We start from the raw sequence: 5778 nt of genomic DNA, 5'->3' as shown, positions 1-5778 counted from the left end.
TGTTTCAGCTCCTAAGAGAGAGATAGACACACAAAAAAAAGGATTGTCATATCCGAAATAGGTCTTGTTTCAATCTTTGAAAGTAGTATCGACAATTTTTACAACAAACTTCTCGAGGGGCAGAGTAGAATCACTTTTAATATACAGATTTGATGCCTCAAGTTACACAGTTAGATTCGCGGAACAGATTCGTAATTTCTTCTCCGAAGGCTAGATAGACAGAAAGAATGATCCTCATTTAGATGAATATTAGAGATATTGTCTTGTTGCCGGAAAAAGGACCCTCAATGATGGAAAACAAAATTTGGGTCGGATTATGGGATGGTCCAAATTGGTGGATCGGATTCAAGTTGTAAAATAGTTGGGTGAATTTTTTTTTTATGATGTGGCAATTATTTAGCTTACGTGGCAATTAAATTTATTTTTTAAAAAAGGAAAATGGGCTTGTAAATTTCCAGCTAATCATTTAACATCCAGAGAAGTATATTTGCTCCTAAACTTTAACAGTGATGACATATTTGGGCTAAACTTGTAACGGAGGGTATATTTGGACCTTTTCGCAAAGTTTAGGGATATATTTGCTCCTAAACTTTAACAGCAAGGGCATATTTGGACCTTTTCGCAAAGTTTAGGGGTATATTTGCTACTAAAGTTTAACAACGAATGCATATTTGGATCAAATTTTTAACGGAGAATATATTTGAATTTTTTCAAAAAGTTAAGAGGTGTATTTGACCCTTTTCCCAATAAAAATTAAAGTACTTATAGTTTACTCTAGACAAGTTCAGAAAATTATGGGAGAAGCAAACCTAGGATCTCTTTACACATGCAAATCCTTGTTATCAGGAGAAGGTGGACATCTTTTAAAATATTATTTTTCAATTATTATTATTGTTAGTATTTATTACGTATAAATATTTTCATTTTTTGGAGAACAAAAATAGAACATATTTTTCTCATAGCCAAAAAAACCCCTAGAAGATCACCTTTTACTTTTCTTGCATAAGGACCCCCTCCCACCACAAAAAAAAATAAATAAATAAATAAAATTTCCCCACATTGTGGTTTATAGAGAGCCAACAATTTATGTTAAATTTTATCTTATCTTAAATTCTTGTCCAAGAAAAGGGAGCCAAAAAGGTCATGCATTATTTCGAAGCTGATCAGCTGATTAAGAAGTCTTTTCATCTTGGTTATCCTTCGTGCAATTATGAAAACAAACTTTATTACTCTGTTAGTCAAATTTTAATGTGATGATGTTTCATCGAGCATTAATAGATAGTGTAAAAGCTAAGCGTTTTATTAAAGGTGTTTCATATTTATTATACATACGTAAGTTTTAACGTAATGATATTTAATCGAGCATCAACAGATAGTGTTTTCTTTTGTGAAGGAGGTTTAAATTTCATTAGTTTTCTACAAAAAAAAAAAAAAAAAAAAAAACTTTTGAAACTAATATCTAAAAGATGAAAAAGTCATTTATATAGTTCGAAATCATTGTTATTAAGGATTAAGGATAAGTGACAGATATCATTTTCTTTTGACATACAAAAGAATATCACAAAAAATATCATTTTATTAGTCCACTTTAAAATTATCACATAAAATATTATTCTATTAGTCCGGTTTCATTTCAATACTGAATGGTATCCTCTATTTAATTTACTTGTCTTACTTTTTATTTTTCAAAACATCTTTTAGTTTCAACTTTTTTCATGGCATATTTAAGATCAAATGGACCAAAAGAAAATTTTGATTTGTTTTACATATTTTTAGTTTAAGATCATAAAATTTAAAATTTTTTTTTTACTTATTAAATTCATACTAAGCCAAAATCAGACAAATAAATTGAAAAACAATTAATAACTTATCTTAACTTGGGAGTGTAGATTTGACTTCGTGTGTATGTGGTGGATAATTACGTTTATCACTAGATTGACAGAAGAAAAATATACAGACGTTTAAAATTAGGGTAACTTAGTCAAATCTCATAAGTTAAGAAGCTAATAATATTTTTTATCATGATTTTGTCTAATTATATAAAATTTCAAAAATTTTGTATTGTGATACATATTTTAAGCCTGGATACATATCATATGTGATACATATTAAACTAATAAATGTGATGATACATATCGTGTGATACATATTATCCTAGTAAAAGTGAAGATACATATTTGTGATACATTTATTTCAGTGGAGTTATGTTTAAAATTAGGAGATACATATTGATGATACATCTATTTCAAGCAGTTGCGGTAGAGTAGATTGGCCATATTATCATGAGGAAAAATCAAAATGGTAAATGTGGGATTTTTTGTAATTTTTTTAAAGATTTTGAGATTTTATGTAATAATGTCCTCAAGTTTTGGGATTTGTGTAAATTACTGCTAAAATTAAGGGAACTAAAAGTGCAATTTTCCTTTTAGTATTTTGATTAGCTAATGGACTATTTTGCTAGTATCAATCTTCAAGCCCTAGTTGATATCATTTGAGCTTTGGGAAAAAAACGTAAATAGCATTCCTCATATAAAAAATTACAAGTTATAGTAATACTTTCAACTCTGCAAGTTATAACAAAAAATCATTTATAAAAGGAAAAAAAAATATTTTTTTTTAATGATTAAAAATAAGAAAAAAATAATTTTTTTTTTGGTAAATAAATTTTTTATTTCCAAATGGAAGAATTACAGCAAAGGGGTTCTGGATTTACACTCAGCACCTATCCAGTACTTCAAGCACACACATCTCTCCAATACACTAAGATCTTATCAGTTATTGATTAAGATAAAAATTTAGTGCTCTTATATGTATTTTCATATCTTGCCGCAAATTACTCCGATAGCACACCTCCTGAATGATGCTTCTAACCACAACGTTGGGCTCTCATTGCTTTTGTTGGAAAATCCTAAGATTACGCTCCTTCCATATGTGGTAGACACTACTAACCGCTGTCATTCGAAGAAGATTATCTTTTGCTACTCTTCCCTTATACGTGCTGATCTACTTTAATTCATTCTCCCAACATATAGGCCTGTGAATAATATCTTGCCATTCCAACACCTTCCTCCATACGTCAAAGGAATAAGAACATTAATTCAAAGAAAAGATGATTCGTGCTTTCTAGACTGCCAGTACACAGGCTGCAATCCAGCACATTAGTAGTACCCCATCTAGCCAGTCGATCACGCATACACAACGTTTCCAAAGCTGCAAGACGAAAGGTAAATACCTATTTAGGTGTGCCACAATTGTTGCACACTAACTTCCTGTAACACCCCGTATTCAAGTACGTGTATTGGTCTTATTTATATGGAATTAATTTTTTATTTTATTTATACCGGAATTTGCCCGTCAATGGTTCCATGCGAAGGTTATTGAATAAGATTTCCAACGATATAAAGATTTTCAAAAACGGATAGGTTTCGGACATAATCGAGCATGTTTGAAACTATAAAACGGTCGCCGGGATATTTGGGAATAGTAAATGTGCAGAAAATTTCCTGTATACAAACTACTGATGCCAGCCGAATTTTTGGGTCAACTTCGAACGATCATAACCCCCTTAATATAATGAACTGGGATAGCTGCGACCTATGAAAAGAAAGATCTTTGAGTCTTCTTTCCAATGCATTTGGTTTCATCCAAATCCAACGTCTGAATAAGGAGTTATACTCGTTTTACTGCAGCCTATCAAAAAAGATTTTTAGGGTCAACTTCAAATAACCATAACTCCTTGTACAGGACGAACTGGGTGGCCTACTTTATATGAAATGAAAGCCCTTTGAATTATCCTTCCAACGATACCAATTTCACCCAAATTAGATATCGGAGCAAAGAGTTATAGTCGATCTACTTTAGCTTATCAAAACAGTCCACCAAAGGACAGATTTGACATTATTTAAATTTTAAAGGCATTTTGGTCATTTTCTATTATATTATGGACGGGAATATGTGTATATATACATGTATATGAGTTCAAAAACTCATTTTCATCATCAATTATTGAGAAAGAACAAACCCTAGCCAAATTTGACCTTTAAATTACTTTTGATTCAACCGTAGAAATTCCAAAGTAATCCGATAACTGCGTTTGTCATCTCGAAAGCTTCGAACGACACCTACTATTTATGCAAACATGATTGCATAATCAAGAGGTTAATTCTAAGGTATGAATATTGTTTGCCTTTGTTCTTTTCCATATGTATATGTGTGATAGAGGATTATATGTATTGGTTGTTATTGAAAGGTGATGAAAATAGGGTTATGGAATATTTTGCATGGTTTGGTTGTATTGAATTATGCAAGGTGGATATAGTAATTGAGTTATGGAAGGTGGATATGGTGATATACTATTGAATTGATGATTATTTATGTCTATGGCTCAATTTGGTTTAATGGATTGGTTGGAAGGATAAATGAATCCAAACTTAATATTAGAGGATGTTGTATGAATATGCATGGCATGTGAATGTAATTGGAGTATAAGAGGGTTAAAGTGACACCCTTTATGGTGTAATTAAGGCTTACTACTTAACCACTAGTTTGGTGAATTCAAATAATTGAATTGTGACATTTGGTTGCTAATACTAGATTGCTATATATGTTCATTGTAGATAAGTAATCCGAAAAGACGGGAAGTCCATTTGGGACTAGTATTGAAGGTTGACAGTCAGGTATGTAAATCATACTCTATACCATATCTTTGGCATGAAAGTGAACAATTGTTCTATTAAGAAAGTTTCCAAAGTTATTCAATAACATGTGATCCATAATGGTTTTGTATGATGTCCTACGTTACCAATGAACTTGTTTCCACCCTACAAGATGTCAAGACGTTCCAATACTTGTTTTCTAAATCTTACATGTTTATTGCACTAATGAATGTCAGAAGGTATTTTGTTACTCAAACAAGATCCATGTGCTATTAATGACTCCAAACGTTTCATTGATATACCAATAAGTTCCTACTTCATTGTTATGGCATTGATGACTCCAAAACACTTCATTGATGTGCCAATGAGTTCTTACTTCATTGTTATTGCATTGATGGTCTATTTATATGTCTCTTATTGATGTATCATTGTTTCAAAGTATCAAAAATGCGGTGACGACCGAAATAACAATCTTAAAGATTAATTAAACTAAGTGATGGAAGTTCTCTCTTATCGGGTGGTATCCCAGGGGTATAAGCCTATCATGGGTCGATCCCTATTTATATGTGTATGGGTGGTATCCCAGGGGCATAAGCCTATCATGGGTCGATCCCAGTTGATATGTACTGGAGGTAGCCTAATGGTCACAGTACAGTACAGTAATGATTGCAAAGATGATAAGAATGAAGGTAAAGTGATTGAATAAATACAATGTATAGGTTGTCATAAGTTCTAGTAAGTGTGGTCCACTCCTATTACAATTTATTCACTTGTTTTTGATTTCTATTGAGCTCCTATGTCATATTTGATTATCTACAGCTTTACACACTCTGTACATATTTCGTACTGACATCTCCCACGGGAGACTTGCATTTCATGCTGCAGGCACAGGTACCTCAGCTCATACACCGCACAAGTAGGAGCCAGGATATCCTGCTGCTTTTGGGAGCTCCAGTTTGCTTTGGGGCTTTCCGTGTCATATTCAGTCACTTTTGGTATTGTATAGAAGTTAGTTATATGGCGGGGTGTGTTCCGACCTTAGTTAAACTCTGTGTATTGTCTAAAGGCTTTGTAGACCTAATGTACAGTCAAGGTGGTGTTTTGTTAATAGACGTGGTGGCTC

This window comes from Capsicum annuum, chromosome 3, assembly GCF_002878395.1.
Source record: "Capsicum annuum cultivar UCD-10X-F1 chromosome 3, UCD10Xv1.1, whole genome shotgun sequence".
NCBI classification, from domain to species: domain Eukaryota; kingdom Viridiplantae; phylum Streptophyta; class Magnoliopsida; order Solanales; family Solanaceae; genus Capsicum; species Capsicum annuum.
Note: the sequence above shows the minus strand (reverse complement) of the source record.